Source organism: Elephantulus edwardii, unplaced genomic scaffold (assembly GCF_000299155.1).
Source record: "Elephantulus edwardii isolate Elephantulus edwardi_28Jun2011 unplaced genomic scaffold, EleEdw1.0 scaffold00298, whole genome shotgun sequence".
Classification (NCBI taxonomy): Eukaryota; Metazoa; Chordata; class Mammalia; order Macroscelidea; family Macroscelididae; genus Elephantulus; species Elephantulus edwardii.
The window spans coordinates 396,916-413,988 of NW_006400048.1; positions in this window are offsets into that span (position 1 = coordinate 396,916).

Consider the following 17,073-nt stretch of genomic DNA (forward strand, 5'->3'; position numbering starts at 1 on the left):
GATTCTGAGGCTCCGTCTAACATACTTTGGACATGTTGTGAGGAGAGACTGGTCCTTGGAGAGTGACATCATGCTTGGGAGGGTGGAGGGACAGCGCAGGAGAGGAAGTTCCTCTATGAGGTGGATTGATTCAGTGACTGGGATAATTGGGTTGGGAGTGTCAGAGATAGCGCGATTGACACAGGACAGAGCGGAGTTTAGGGCTGTTGTACATAGGGTCGCTATGAGTCGCAAGCGACTCGACGGCACGTAACAACAACTACAACAACAACAGGCCTTCTAAGCTTGGTTCTACTTTGTTTATCCCTAGGTCTTTGATCCACCTTGAGTTGAATTTCATGTATGGTTTGAGGTGTGGATTCTGCCTCAGCTTTCAGTAGGTACCAGTTCAGTATTGCCAGCATCATTTGTTGAAGAGATTGCAATTTCCTCATTTGAAAGGTTTTGTTTCCTTGTTGAATATCATTTAGTCGTAGATTGATGGGTTCATTTCTGGGTTCTGTTCCATGGTCTCTGTGCCTGTCATTATACCTGTACCATGCTCTTTTGGTTCTTACAGCACTTTAGTAGTTTTGAGATAAGAGAGTACTATCCTTCCCACTTCATTTTTGTTTTCAGAGGTGCTTTGCTTTTCTGGGTTTTTTTCCTTTCTAAAGAAACTTGTCAATTGCCTTTTCTTTCTCTTTGAAAAATGAATTTGGTATTTACATTGAGACTGTGTCAAAAATGTAGATTGTTTTTGGTAGATTGTCCTTTCCCATTATATTTAGTCTTCTTATCCATGAATATGGAACATTTCTCCAGATATTTAGGTCTTTTCTTGTTCTCAGAGAAATGTTCAGTAGTTTTCTTTGCAAAGGTCTTGTGTGCCTCTTTTGTTCGTGTTGTATACCATAGAGTCAGAACTGACCCATAGCGGAATCTCCAGTGAATTTTCAGAGGTAGTAATCTCATAGGAGAAGGCTACCCATCCTTCCCCCTTGGAGCAGCTCAGAAATTTGAACCATGTGCTTTCAGGATTGCAGCACAGATTCTTACCGCTAGGCCACCAGAGCTCCCTAGTTAGGTTTATTCTTAAATATCTCAATTTGTGGTTGGCTATTGTAAATGTTATTGCTTTCCTTTTCCCCCCTTCTCTATTTTTTTTTTCTTATTGAGAGGAATCCCAGTGACTTTTGTATATTGATCTTGTTTTCTGCCACTCTTAAATTGATCTCCAAACTCCAACAGATTTTATTTTGTTGAGTCCTTGGGGTTTTCTTTGCACACTATCATATCATCTGTATACAGAAGCTGTTTCACCATCTCTTTGCTGATCTTGATGCTTCTTATTTCCTTTTATTGCTGTATTGTCCTAAGAAGTACTTCCAATACAATATTGCATACATAGGAGTGGTGACTTCAGGCAAGGAGAATATTTTTCGTATTTCTTCATTGAGAATGATATTGGCTCTTGGTTTTGCAAACATACATTTCATTATATTGAGAAAATTCCCTTTTATTCTTATTTTTTCTGAGTGTTTTAATCAGTAATGGGTAATAGATTTTGGTAAGTGCCTTTTATGAATCAATTTCTAGGATTATAAGGTTCTTATTATTTGCTTTGTTAATGTGATGGATTACATTGATATTTTTTGTTGAATCATCCTGGCATACCTGTTATAAATCTCACTTAATAATGCTGAATTATTTTTTTTTATATGCTGTTGGATTCTATTGGCCAAGATTATTTTAAAAATTCTTCTATTTTCTATAGGTTTGCTCACAAAGTTCTTATACATTGTGTTTCACACCATTCATTACTCATATAGTGTTTCATACAGTCATTATCATTTTATACTATCAATCACCATTGGACCTTGCCCATTACTATTCAAACTTTTAAGGTCACTGCTTGATCCCATTTCCTTCACCTTCCCCCTCCATCCACCTACCTGTGCAACCCTGTGGTTTCACACCTACCCATTCTCACCCCTCTGCTTCCACCTTTTTCCTCTTTGGGTCCCCATATATCTTTTACAAATTATCCTTCTGTTTTTAAAATAATAGTCTTATATAATATTTGTCCTTATGAGACTGAATTAGTTTACTCAGCATAATACTCTCCAGTTTTTCTAAAGTTATGTAGTAGCTTATAAAATTTTAGCTCCTGTGTGCTACATAGTATCCCATTGTGTAAATGTACCAAAATTTCTCGATCCATTCTTTTGTAGTTGGACATTTGGGATGTTTCCATGATCTTGTAATGGTGAGTAATGGTGTTATGAACATTGATGTACAGATTTCTGTTTGTTTCTCAGTTCTAATTTCCTTGGAGTATATTCCTAGTAGTGGAATAGCTGAGTCATATGGAGTTTTTATGTTCAAAATTTTTAAAAGATTTTTGTAGACCTTTGTTTTTTGTAGAATTACAGAATATATTTTCGTGTTAAAAAGTGTGGTATTTACATTAACTTTACCCAAAGAATTTATTCTTTTTTTAAAAATTTTATATTACTCTGATTTATATAAGAAGTTAGAATACATTGGTTTTCACAAAAAAATCCTTCCCGTTTCCTTTACCCCATCCATCCATTGAATCGTGCAAGTCCATGATTAACACCCTATCCCTCTCATCCTCACCCCTCTATTTCCACCCTTCTACTCCCCCACCTTTGATCCTCATACTAATTATACAATAATGTTTTTATACAGTATTGGTCCTTATTGGACCAATTAGTGACCTTGTTAGTTCACTCAGCATAATGCTCTCCAATTCCTCCCAAGTTAGGTAACAATTTACAAAATTATTACTCCTGCGTAAAGCATATCTTTTCATTGTATGAATGAATGTGCCACAACTTCTCAATCCATTCATTTGTGGTTGGGCATCTGGCTGGTCTCCATGTTCTTGTTATGGTGAATAATGCTGGCTATGAACATTGGTGTACAAGTTTCCATTTGAGCCTCAGTTTTCATTTTCTTGGAGTATATTCCAAGCAATGGAATAGCTGGGTCATATGGAATTTCTATGTTTAGCTTTTTGAGGAAGCGCCAAACTGCCTTCCAGAGTGGTCCAACCCCACCAACAATGTAAAAGAGTTCCTATCTCACCACATCCTCTAAAACATCTTTTACTTGCTGCCCCGTTAACTTTGCCACTGCTACTGGAGTGAGATAGTATGTCATTGTGGTTTTAAATTGCATCTCTCTTATGGCCAGTTGGCCAGGATTTTGTTATGGATTTTTCCATCTATGTTCATGAGAGCTTTTGGTCTGTAATTTTCTTTTTTTGGTAATATCTTTACCTGGTTTTGGTATTTGGGTTTTCTTGCTTCATAGAATGGCTTTGGGAGTGTTCCTTCTTCTTCTATTTTTTTGAAAAAGTTTCAGTGGAATTAGTGTTAAATATCTGGATGTTTGGTAGAATTCAGTCACAAAACCATCTGGTCCAGGACGTTTTATGGGGGAGAGTCTTTTTTATAGCATGTTCAAGTTCTTCTTTTGTGATGACCCAGGTACTTTATACTAGGTGCCTCCTCCAGGCACCAACATTTACAACATTTCCACTAATAGGGGGGCACTAAACTTTCCCACACACAGGCTCCCAAAAAAAGGGAGTTCAATCTCAGAATGTGACAATGACTTTGAGTAAGGTACTTTAGGTCCTTGTTTTCATCAACAAAAGATGAAAATAGTTGCACCTTACTTGCAATGTTGTGGAAGGATAAATGTAACAGAGGTAAAGCACAAGTCACAAGGAAAGTTCAATTAAACACCAGAATCAACCATACAGGTAGAACAAAGATGCTTTAAAAGAAGAAGGGCTGGGGAGCTCTGGTGGCCTAGTGGCAAGAAGCTGCAACTACAATCCCAGAGATGCATGGTTCGAATCCACCAGATGCTCTTCTGGGGAAGGAGGGGCAATCTCCTCCTGTACCAGTCAGATCTGATTTGACGGTACATGCACATAAAAATAAAAAATTTTTTTTAAAAAAAGAAGAAGGGTTAAGATTTCTGGGTCTAAGGAACTAGAGAGGCAAGCCTAGCTTATGTTCACCAATCTTTTTCTTGAGAATAAAGCAGAATCTGGTTGAAAAGGAGAATGAAATGAAGCAATTCTGACATACGGTTTCACAGTGGGACTGGGTTCTCTTACTCTTGGTCTAGAGATAACCGTGTAAAACTGAGCACTGTCATACCAGCATGACAGAAACAACAAAGCCTTCAAAAATCCTGCCTCTGAGGGCCTTTCACGTGGAGTAACTGTATGTTGCATCTCTGTGCTGTTTTTCCTCCCATCCATTCCAGGTACTATCTGAATCCAAGCTAGGGGACCCTGGTCTTTTCTATACAAGTGAGGAAGTTGGTGGCACTCTCGTGATGACTCTGCAGTGGTCAGAATGATTATTGAGTGGAAAAACACAGCTAAGAGGTGAGCCTTCCCTAGTGCCTTCTCTTGAACAGCCGGCTTGCCAGGAGTCTGAGTTCTTGCCACCTTTTGGTACTAACACTTGAGCTGATTCCATCACTCTTGCCATGATGTCACTTTCAGAAGTTCTAAAATAGTGTGTGAAAACACAGCCTAGCCCTTGCAACTAGATCTCTCTAGTGGAGAAGTCTCCAATGTAGAAATCCCATAAGTAGAGATCTGGCTGAACATATCAATGACATGGTGACAGTCTTCAAAACGAGCTGGGCCAAAAGTGACAGGTAAACCCTTGGAGAAAGTATGCATTTCTGCCCCCTGAAGTCACCCAAAATCTTGCCCCATTGTTTTTCTGTTACAACTTATCTCTACAGTCCTTGTATTGAAGACAGTTTTTGACAAGACCGTCATATAGGGAACAGCAAAAACGTAGGAGGAGAAAAGCAGCTTCAATCTTTTCTCTATCTGGTGCCTAAGTAATGCAGACAACTAACACATGGGGGTTAAAACACAAACACGTTGTACGTTCATGTCTACAGAGAAGTACCTAGAAGAAAAATCTGTCAACCTACTGCCTAAAAATAGAAGCCACTGGTACCTCTCATGAGACCAGCTCATTGGGGGATGTTACTTTTGCTCTGCTACAAGATACCAACACTTGTGTGGCATGGCCAGACCAGGAGCATCTTCCAGCCACCATCTACCCTGTTTCTGCAAAAGTCTTTGGCCCAGCCCAGGTGCTCACATCCTGGCCAGCAACAGAAACACTGCCGTCAAGGTTGAGGGGCTGCAGTTTTAGAAGGCAGTCTCCCTCTGAGCCCTAGACCATTGCCACTGTCACCTGGAGACCCTGCAGCCCCACCAGCTGGAGATTGCCCAACTGCCAAGCCTGCTATCCAGCACCAAGAGCACCAGATCACAGGACTTTGGGTGAAACAATGCTGCCTAGCTACACTACATGGAACCCCTTAAGCTCAAGTAGAAGGGGATGAGCTAGGTCAAGCAGTGCAGAGACACCTTTTCTGGAAGGGAATAGACTTCCCGCTTTGCCATTCAAGTACTTCAGGTGAAATACTGCTGTTAGACCCTCAGCCCGCATGTCTCAGGCCAATAAAGGAGCACAAATATATAAATCCTTTACAAAACATTACTGTAGCTGCGACCCTGAAGAGATCACCCCTGCCAGTGCCACGACACTGCCACACATCTGCAACATGACTAGGGTACTCATGTGTGACTACCCAGAAGCCAGACCTGGTGGGTGCAAGCTGTACAGATGCAACCTGAGTGAGGTCCCTGCAAGTCCCCACAGGGGCAGGTAGTCGCGCTGAGCACAAACAGGACATCTACAAACTGAGTGAGTTTCTTGCACAGGTACTCACGCATCCCTACCCAGGCAGGTAGCCCAACTGGTCAAGAGGGGGACAGTTGCAAACTGAGTGAGGTCCTGGCGAGTGCCCATCCAGAAGATAGCCTTGCTGGGCACCAGCAGGACATCTGTAAGCTGAGTGAGAGCCCTGAACATCCACACCCAGGCAGGAAAACTTCCACACCAGGCATGAGGGGGACAGCTGCAAATAGTGAGGTTTTCCAACATGCCCACCTGGACAACTAGGCCCACCTGGAAGTTAGCCTTACCAGGTGTGAGCTATACAGCATACACCTGTGCTTGTGCCTACCCTGCCTGCTTGCCTACCCCCTTAACCTCACATCCCCATAGGTCCAGTCAACTAGCTGCCTTTAATCCAGAGGAGCTTGGTCTGACTTCGCTGTAACACATATTTAACAGAAAAGGCCACTTTCACAGGCCGTGAATGGATACCTGCTTTGGTTCAGAAATTCAAAGAGGTACACAGGAAATACAACTGCTATGCCCTCATCTGTAGCAGCGATTCCAGATCAAGAAACTATCATAAAAATCCCTACCACAGCATCATCAAGAAAGAAACAGACCACCTCACAAGCTAGACAAGCACAAAGCAAGATGTCACCCCCATAAAGTGACAAAATACCAATGGATTTCCTGAAGCCAGGAAGTCTGAAGGAACTTTCTAACACAGAATTTAACAGAACAATGATTGAACATTTTCAATTGGTGAAAGACAAACTTGAAGAATTACAGGACACTGCAAGAAAAAACAGTACGAGCTTAAAAAAACAATCCAAAATAATGCAGATAAAACAAATGAGGCATTAGTGGCACTGGGAAACAAGAAACCATGATCCAAAATATGAGGTCCAATGTTTCAGATGCTGTCAACATAATGGAGGGACACATGAGCAGAGCTGAAGAGATGGAACACAGAAGCAGTGAAATAGAAGACAGAATTGTCACCACTGATCTGCTAGAGCAAAAAGCAGAATCAAAAAGGAAGGAAAAGAAAAAAACCTAAGAATAATGTGGAATACCATCAAGAGAAATAACATGTGCATCATTGGAATATCAGAACAGGAAGAAGCAAGTAAAGGTACTAAAAAGTTGTACAAGAATTACTAGAGGAAAACTTCCCAGGCATAATGAAGAATGAGAGAATATATATTCAAGAAGCTGAATGAACACCATATAGAATAGACCCAAAAAGAAAAACACCAAGACATATCATAGTCAAATTAGCCAGATAAGGAGAGAATTCTGAAAGCAGCGAGGGAGAAACAAAGAGTAACCTATAAGGGAGAGAAGATAAAACTAAGTGTCGATTACTCAGTAGAAACCATGCGAGCAAAACGACAATGAAATGACATATATCGGGCACGAAAAGGACACAACTGTCAACCAAGAATATTGTATTCAGTGAAACTGTCCATCAAATACGAAGGAGAGATTAAGATATTCCCAGAAAAACAGAATTTAAAGGAGTTTGTAAACACAAGACCAGCATTGCAGGAAACACTTACAGAGGTGCTACAGAATGCAGGATGGACAAAAGTAATTAGCAACAACACCAAAAAGAACTCAACACAATGATAGTAGTAAAACCCTACCTCTCAATAATCACACTGAATGTGAATGGTTTAAATGCACCACTGAAAAGAAGAAGAGTAGCAGATTGCATAGAAAAACAAAATACATCAATATGCTCTCTGCAAGGGACACATCTGAAAATTGAAGATAAAGAAAGACTAAAAATAAAAGGGTGGGTAAAAAATACCAAGCAAATGGCAACCAGAAAAAAAACAGAGTACTGATAGTAATCTCTGATATAATAAATTTCAATGCAAACACCATTGCAACGGACAAGGAAGGTCACTACATAATGCATAAGGGGTCAATAGAACATGAGGACTTAACAATAATAAACATCTATGCACCAAATGATAGACCTACAAAATATAGAAAACAAATATCAACAAAACTGAGAAAGGAAATACACAACGCGACTATAGTAGTTAGAGACTTCAAGATACCACTTTCAAGAAAAGATAGAACTACCAGAAAGGAATTCAGCAGAGATGCTGAAGAATTTAACCACATAATAAACCAACTCAATCTCATAGATATTTATAGGCTATTGCAACCCCCAAAAGTACAATATACCTTCTCCAAGATGTATGGAACGTTTTCCAGAATAGAGCACATCTTGGGACACAAGGCAAGAATCAATGAATTAAAAAAACATAGCAACCATACAGAGTATTTTCTCAGATCACAATGCTACAAAATCAGAAATAAATAATAAGAAGATAAAGGATAAAAATATATTTGAAGTTGAAAACACCTCACTTGAACATGAGTGGGTACTGTCTCTCATCCTCTCACCAGGTTCATAGGGTTTCCAGAGGCAAGCTATTACAGAAGTGGATATCACTCTTCCTTCCAAGTTTGTTTTAATCGGGGAACTCCACCCCACTCTCTGCCACATTGGATAACCAGCGATTAATGCATTTGACACATTAGTGTCGCAGTGTTCAGCCTCACAGCAACCAAAAGTTACCACTGTACGGCAACTTGTACACCAGGGCTATACGACCTAGAGGAATGTCTGAACAAAACAATGAAAGACTGGCCTGAGGGGCTGCAGGCCTGTGGGCCCTTCAGGGTTTAAGCAAGCCAGCACGCCCAAATGCTGGCAAAGTCCTTCTTCCAGACCCCCAGTTCATCTAACATGTCCACTCTGCCAACCCCCATATGGGACCTGAAGAACACCAAAATTGACCTGAGCCCCCAAACTCAAACCTGCCATGCCTCAAGGAGCCAGAGTCCAGATTCAGCTGACATTAAGTCTCTCCCAAGATCCCAGGCAGGACACGACCTTGCAGGGTTTAAGCAAGCTGGCACGTCCAAATGCTGGCAAAGTTCTTCCTCCAGACCCCAGTTTAAGTGGGTATTAGAAGAAATAAAAAATTAAATGAAAATATTTCTTGAAACAAATGACAATGAAAACACAACTTCACAAAATCTCTGGAAAACAACTAAACCAGTAATCAGAGGTCAATTTATAGCAATAAGCAAACATATCAAAAGGTAGGAAAAACTGACCATTATTTCTCAAATCCAACATCTCCAACAAATTAAAAAATAACAGCAAAAAAAACCCCTCAACACCATCTAAGATAATGGAAATTATAAAAATTAGGGCAAAAATAAGTGAAATAAAAAACAGAAAAACAACTGAAACCATCAACAAAACTAAGAGTTGGTTCTTTGAAAAGGTCAATAAAATAAAAAAACCAGTAGCACAACTAAAAAGGAAAAGACACACATAATTTGAATAAAAGATAAAAAAGGGAAACATCACAATAGAACCAAGTACAATAAAAAGGCTAAAAATGAAATATTATGAAAAACTATACTCAAACAAATATGAAAACCTAGTGGAAATAGATAAATATTCGCAATCTACCTAAAATGACACCAACTGAAATTAAACACGTGAACAGACCCTTTACAAGAGAAGAAATTGAAAAAGTAATAAAATAACTTCCAGCCAAAAAAAGCCCTGGACCAGATGGTATTACAAGTGAATTTTATCAAACATTCGGAGAAGAACTGTCACCAATTCTACATAAAGTATTTCAGAAAATAGAAAAAGATGGAATTCTCCCAGACTTATTCTATGATGCAAACATATCATTGATGCCCAAACCAGGTAAAGACACTCCCAAAATAGAAAACTATAGGCCAATATCTCTCATGAACATAGATGCAAAAATCCTGAATAAAATCCTGGCCAGTAGAATCCAATGATATATTAAAAAAATAATTTACCATGACCAAGTGAGATTCATAGCAGGTATGCAAGGATGGTTCAACATAAAAAAAAATCAATGTATTCATCACATTAACAAAGCAAAGAACAGGGACCACATGATCCTATCAATTGTTGCAGAAAAGGCCTTTGACAAAATTCAACACACGTTCCTGATTATAACACTCAGCAAAATAGGATTAGAGGGGAATTTCTTCAACTTAATAAAAAGTATATACACAAATCCGAGAGCAAATATTGTTCTCAGTGGAGAGAGATTAAAAGCATTCCTGTTGACCTTCTTGTTATACCTGGGCAAGGATATCCAATATCACCCCTCCTATTCAATATGGTATTGGGAGTTTTAGTGATAGCAAAAAGGAAAGAATAGGAAATAAAATGTATCCAAATTGGCAAAGAGGAGGTAAAATTATCTCTCTATGCAGATGATATGATAGAATACTTAAAAAACCCTAAAGACTCAGGAAGAAAACTACTGGACATAGTTGAGCAATTCAGCAAAGTGGCAGGATACAAGATTAACATAAAAAAATCAATTGGATTGGAAAAAGAAAATACAGAACTGTAGCTAAGAAAAATAATATCTTTCACAATAGCTAATAACAATATTAAATATTTTGAAGTAAACCTAACCAGAAGCACAAAATATGTATTCAAAGAAAATTGCAAAACATTACTACAAGAAAAAAAAGAGACCTTGAGAAGTGGAAGAATATCTGTTGCTTATGGATAGGAAGACTAAATATTGTGAAAATGACAATACTACTAAAGGCAATTTACATGCTCAATGTAATCCCAATACAAATACCAATTCCATTTTCAACAAGACGGGACAAGCAATCTCCAGTTTCATTTGGAATGGAAAAAGACCCCAAATAAGCAAAGCAATCCTTAAAAAGGGAAACAAGCTGGGAGGTATCTCACTCTCTGATTTCAAAACTTACTACACGGTCGTGGTGTTCAAGACTGCATGGTATTGATATAATGACAGACACATAAATCAATAGAACAAAATAAAAAATCCAGATATCAGCCCATCTACCATGGTCAATTGATTTTTGACAAAGAGATGGAATCAGTTAAGCGGGGAAATGACAGCCTTTTTAACAAATGGTGCTGACAAAATTGGAAAACTATCTGCAGAAAACTCAAGCAAAATCCACACCTCACTCCATACACAAAACCCAACTAAAAGTAGATTATGGACCTAGGACTAAAACCAAGGACTATACATTTGATTAAAGAAAAATTTGGAGGAACTCTAGAAGTTATAGTCCACAACATAAACAGTCTTCCAAACATCCTGAAAAACCTACAACCAGGAGAGGATAAAATAGATGAATGGGACCTTCTAAGAATCAAATCTCTATGCACATCTAAAAACTTCTCCAACAGAGTAAAAAGGGAAGTAACAGACTGGGGAAAATATTTCCCAATGACATGCCAATTAACAGATTTATACTAGAATTTATAAAATACTCGAGCACCACAAGAAGATATAGGTAAATAACTCAATTGAAAAAATGGGCATAGGATATGAACAGACACTTCGCCAAAGAAGACATTCAGATGGCTAACAAATACAGGAAGAAATGTTCCAAATCCCTAGCTCTAAGAGAGATGCAAATCAAAACAAGTATGAGATATCATATCACCACAGTAAGAATAGCAAAATTTAACAGAACAGCAAACATCAAATGCTGACGAGGTTGTGGAGAACCTGGAACCCTTATTGGTGGGACCTGGAATCTGCTGGTGGGAGTCTATGTGGTGCTCTCTCTAAAGGTTGCAAATAGAAAAACCATTTGACCCTGCAATTCCACTATTGGGAATATACTCCAAAGAAACCTTAACAGTCCCCCAGGAAGATATATGCACACCCATGTTTATTGCAGCTTTATTCACAATAGCAAATTTTTGGAAACAACCTAAGTGCCCATTAACAAATGAATAGATAGAGAAGATATGGTATATTCACACAATGGAATACTAAGCTGCACTGAAAAACAAGGAACTCATGAAATGTTATTCAAAATGGGTGACCCTGAAGGACATTATGCTGAGTGAAATATCTCAGTTACAAAAGGACAAACACTGCAAAGTGCCACTGTTGTAGTACGGGACTGACATCAGGGTTGGGATGAGACTGTGAAAGATTGGACAAATTATGTATACTGGTTTGAAACAGATGAGCGAGAGAACTGTTTAAAAGTGAAATATGATTGGGTATTATGGTCATGACAAGAGTCCAGAATGAAGACTGTATAGTGGAGTGTACTTGGGGAAGGCGGGGGGTGGGGTGGGGGTTGGAGATGGTACACCAATAAAAGAATTTTTCTTTTACTTTTCAAAGAGAAGATACAACTGGAACTAGGAGGGGTGGGCAGGGGGGAAAATGCAACAATGAATTAATGAAAATCTAAAGTCTCTGTAAACATTCATTAAAATTAATAAAAAAACAAAAAAAAACGCCAAATAAAAAACCTCCAAAACATTACTGTATCCTAGGTCATTATATAGTTACAACAACCTAACATCTACTCAGACTCACATAATATCAAGAAAGCAACAGTCTGCCTCAGTCATCATGAAAAGAACAAAATAACTTTTCTCCTAAAAGAGCAGACCCAATGAATACACCAGCTAGAAAAGAAGAAATATGTTCATGTGGAATTACATGAACAGCTACAGAAAAAAAGATACAAATCTTGGAAGAAACAATGATAAGAGTGCAAATACCCCAGAGACAACAATCCAGGAAAAATGTATTGATATGGAGCAACTGGAACAGCTGTGGAAGAAAATACAAAAGACTGAAGAAAGACTTACTACAATAGATAAAGAGGTATAAGAACTTAAAAAAATAATCACAAGACAGAGAGAATACAGCTAACACAGTATCAGATAAACAGAAAACCTTGAAAACACCCATCCAAAATATTAAGACCAAATAGCAGAAGTGTCCAACACATTGGTAGGACAGAAAAGTAGAACTAAAGAGATGGAACAGAAAGTCAAAGAACTAGAAAACAAAAGGCTCACTGGAAATATACTAGAAGAAAAGTCAGAGAAGACACATAAAGAAAATGAAGAAAGCATTAAGTTCATGGGGGATGACATCCAAAGGAACAATAAATGCATGACTGGAATTTCAAAACATGTAAGCAAGAGGAAAGTTACTGAGAAAATTATGGAGAAGTTAGTGATGATAAATTCCCAGGTATGTTGAAGGACAGGGAAATCCAGATTTAAGAAGCACAGTGAACATCAAATAGACTAGACCCCAAAAGAAAAACATCAAGACATAGCATAGTCAAATTCTCTAAATCAAAAAGTAAGCATAGGATACTAAAAGCAGTGTGAGAAAATAAAGAGTCACCTACAAAGTGGAAACAATTAGATTAAGTTCTGATTTCTCAGAAGAAACCATGTGAGCTAGAAGACAATGTTGTTGTTGTTATGTGCCGTCGAGTCACTTGCGACTCATAGTGACCCTATGTACAACAGCCCTAAATGGCGCTCTGTCGTGTGACAATCGCACTGTCTCCAACACTCCCATCCCAATTACCCAGTCACTGAATCAATCCACCTCATAGAGGGCCTTCCTCTCCTGCACCGTCCCTCCACCCTCCCAAGCATGATGTCCCTCTCCAAGGACCGGTCTCTCCTCACAGCAGGTCCAAAGTATGTTAGATGGAGCCTCAGAATCCTTGCCTCCAAGGAGCCACCCAGTTTAACCCTTTCCAGGACAAATCTGTTTGTGTTCCTAGCAGTCCAGGGTATTCTCAATACTCTTCTCCAGCACCACAGCTCAAAGGCATCAATTCTCCTTCTATCCTCCCTGGTCATTGTCCAACTCTCTGATGCATAACAAGTGATTGCGAAGACCATGGCCTGTATCAGATGCACCTTAGTCTCCAGAAAGACACCATTGCTCTTCAGTACTTTGGAGAGGTCCCTAACAGCAGACTTTCCCACGACAATGTGCCTTTTAATTGCCTGGCTGCTGGTGCCAAGACTGTTGACTATGGAGCCAAGCAAACTAAAGCTGTGAACAATCTCAATCTCTTCACCCTGCATCTTGACGCTGCCAATTGGTCCAGTGGTGAGAATCTTTGTCTTCTTGACATTGAGCCTCAATCCCTATTGGAGACTGCAGTCCTTGACCCTCTGCAGCAAGCGCTTCAGGTCTTCCTCAGTTTCAGCAAGCAGGGTTGTGTCATCTGCATAAAGCAGATTGTTGATAAATCATCCACCAATCTTGACCCCACATTTCTCCTCATAGAGCCCAGCCTCCCAGATAATCTGTTCTGCATATAGGTTGAAAAGGTAGAAGACAATAGGATGGCATATACAGAAAGTTGAAAGAAAACAATTGTTAACCAAGGATTCTATACCAAGCAAAGCTCTCGATCAGATATGAAGGAGAAATTAGATCTGAAGCAGAAAAGAAGCTACTTAAGAAATTTATTTTTAAAAAAAGGACCAATATTACAAGAAATTTAAAGTGAAGTCCTTCATAAAAAGACACCAAAGTAAAGTGGACGGACTATAGACCAGAAACAACAGAAAAAGAAATACAGCAAAATTGCAAGCATAAAACCTGGCCTGATAATAAACACAATTCATGTGAATGAGCTAACTACACCAATCAAGAGAAAAAGAGTACCAGAATGGATTAAAATATAAAACAAAACAAAGTCCATCAATATGCTGCATACAAGCAACATATAAATAAAAGAAGAGAAAGGCAGACTCAAAATCAAAGGCTGGGGGCTGGGGGGAAATGAACCAAGCAAATGGCAACCTCAAAAAAGCAGAAGTGCAGTATTGATCTCTGATAAAATAGATTTAAGAATGAAAACCACCATCAACGATAAGGAAGGGCATTGTATACTTATTAAAAATCCAGAAGATAGAACTTCGGTCAACTTTTATGCACCAAATGATATACCTGCAAAATACATAAAACAACAGTTAACAGAATTGAAGAAAGAAATAGAGAGCAAAACAGTAGTGGTAGAAGACTTAACACACCACTATCACCAAAAGATAGAAACTCAACCAAGATGAGTTTCTAAAGAAACTCAACAAAGATACAAAAAAATTTAAACTGCATAATCAGCCAACTTAACCTTGTGGATCTTTTCAGGGTACTGCACCTAACTAAAACTCAATTAACTTTCTTCTCATGTGCACATAGTACATTCTAAAAATCAATCATTTATTAGGATCCAAAGAAAGCTTTAAAAAATCCAAAACAAATTGAAATAATACAAACTATCTCCTCAGACCAAAATGCCATAAAACTAGAAGTTAACCACAAGAGGGAAAACTTTCAAAATCACTCATGTGGAAACTAAATAACTTTCTGTTAGAACAGGATTGGGTTTTAAAAGAAATAAAGAATGAAATTTAAAAAGTTTCTTGAACAAATGAAAATACAACATACTAAAACCTCTGGGATGCAGCAGTACTGAGGGGTCAGTTCATAGCCTTAGGCATATGCATTTATAAAAAGGGGAAACAGAGAAAAAGAAATTATCTAACTCAACACCTATGTCAAGTAGAATAAGAAATTGATAAATTTCTTGAAATGCATCTCCTACCCAGATTGACAAGGACAGATATAGAACACTTGAACAGACACATCACAAGAAAAAAACCTGAAAAGGTCATAAAAAGACTTTCCCATAAGAAAAGTCCTAGACCTAATGGCTTCAAAATTGAATTCTACCAGACATTCAGAGAAGATTTAGCACCCATTCTACTTAAATTATTTTTAAAAAATTGAAAAAGAAGGATCACTACCAGAGTCAGTCTATGAAGCAAGCATAACCCTAATACCAAAACTAGGCAAGATACTACCAAAGAAGAAAACTACAGATCAATATCTCTCATGAATATAGATTCAAAAATCCTTAACAAAATCCTAGTCAATAGAATCCAAAAGCACATAAAAATTAATTCACCATGACCAAGTGGGATTAATAACAGATATGCAAGGATGGTTCAAAATAAGAAAAAAAATCAACACAATTCACTATATTAACAGTCAATAACAAGAACCATATGATCTTATCAATTGACTCAGAAAAGGTATTTGACAAAATCCAACACCCCTTCCTGATAAAGACATTTAGCAAAATTGGAAATAAGGAAGTTTCCTCAACATAATGAAAAGTATATATGCAAAACCAAGATCCAATATCATTCTCAATGGAGAAAGCCTAAAAACATTTTCCTTGCAAACATAGACCAGATAAGGATGCTCACTGTCACCACTTCTTTTAAATATTGTATTGGAAATGCTTGCTAGGAAAATATTACGAGAGAAGGAAATAAAAGGCATCCAGAGCTGCAAAGAGATGATTAAATGTCACTATCTGCAAATGATATGATAAGTGTACACAGAAAACCCCAAATACTCAGGAACAACAGCAAACCCTTTTAAAGTTAATAAAGTTAGTAGAGTGACAAGATTTAAGATCAATATTAAAAAATCAGTAGGATTAATCTACAGTAACAAAGAGAACTTAAAGAAGGAAATCAAGAGAGAAATAGCATTTTCAATAGCCAACCATAAATTGAGATACTTGGGAGTGAACCTAATTAGAGATACAAAAGACAAAGAAGCTTTTAAACTAAAAAAAAAAAAAAAAGAGAGATACAAAAGACCTATACAAAGAAAACTAAAGAGCATTTCTGAAAGACAATAAAAGACTTAAAGAAATGGAAAAATGTGCCTTGTTCGTGGATAGGAAGACTCAATATAATGAAAATTACAATCCTGCCAAAAGCAATCTACATGTTCAATGCAATCCCAATCCAGATACTAAACTCATTTTTCAAGGAGACTGAAAGAGATATTATCAAATTTATTTGGAGAGGTAAAAGACCCCAAATAAGCAAAACACTTCTGAGAAACAGAAATGAGATTGGAGACATAACATTCCCGGACCTCAAAAACTACCACACAGCATTAGTAACAAAATAGCATAGTACTAGTACAATCACAGGCACATAGACCAATGGAACAGAATTGATAACCCAGAAACAGACCCAGCTGTCTATGGCCAACTGATATTCAATAAGGAAATCAAAGCTATCAAATGGGAAATAATAAACTCTTCAACTAATCGTACTGGCAAAACTGGACTTCCACCTGCAGAAATCTGAAAGAGGATCCACATCTCACACCATACACAAAAATCAACTCAAGATGGAATGTTCATAAGAGACAAACTGGGATTAAACCATTATGTATTTTTAATGTACCAAGAGGCAGTCGTCAGAAAAAGCAGGGTAACACTGCATGGTTCAAAATTGGGAAGGGTGTACGCCAGGTATGTGTCCTATCTCCATAGCTTTTCAACCTGTATGCAGAGCAGATTATCCGAGAGGCTGGGCTCTATGAGGAGAATTGTGGCATCAGGATTGGTGGAAGATCTATTAACA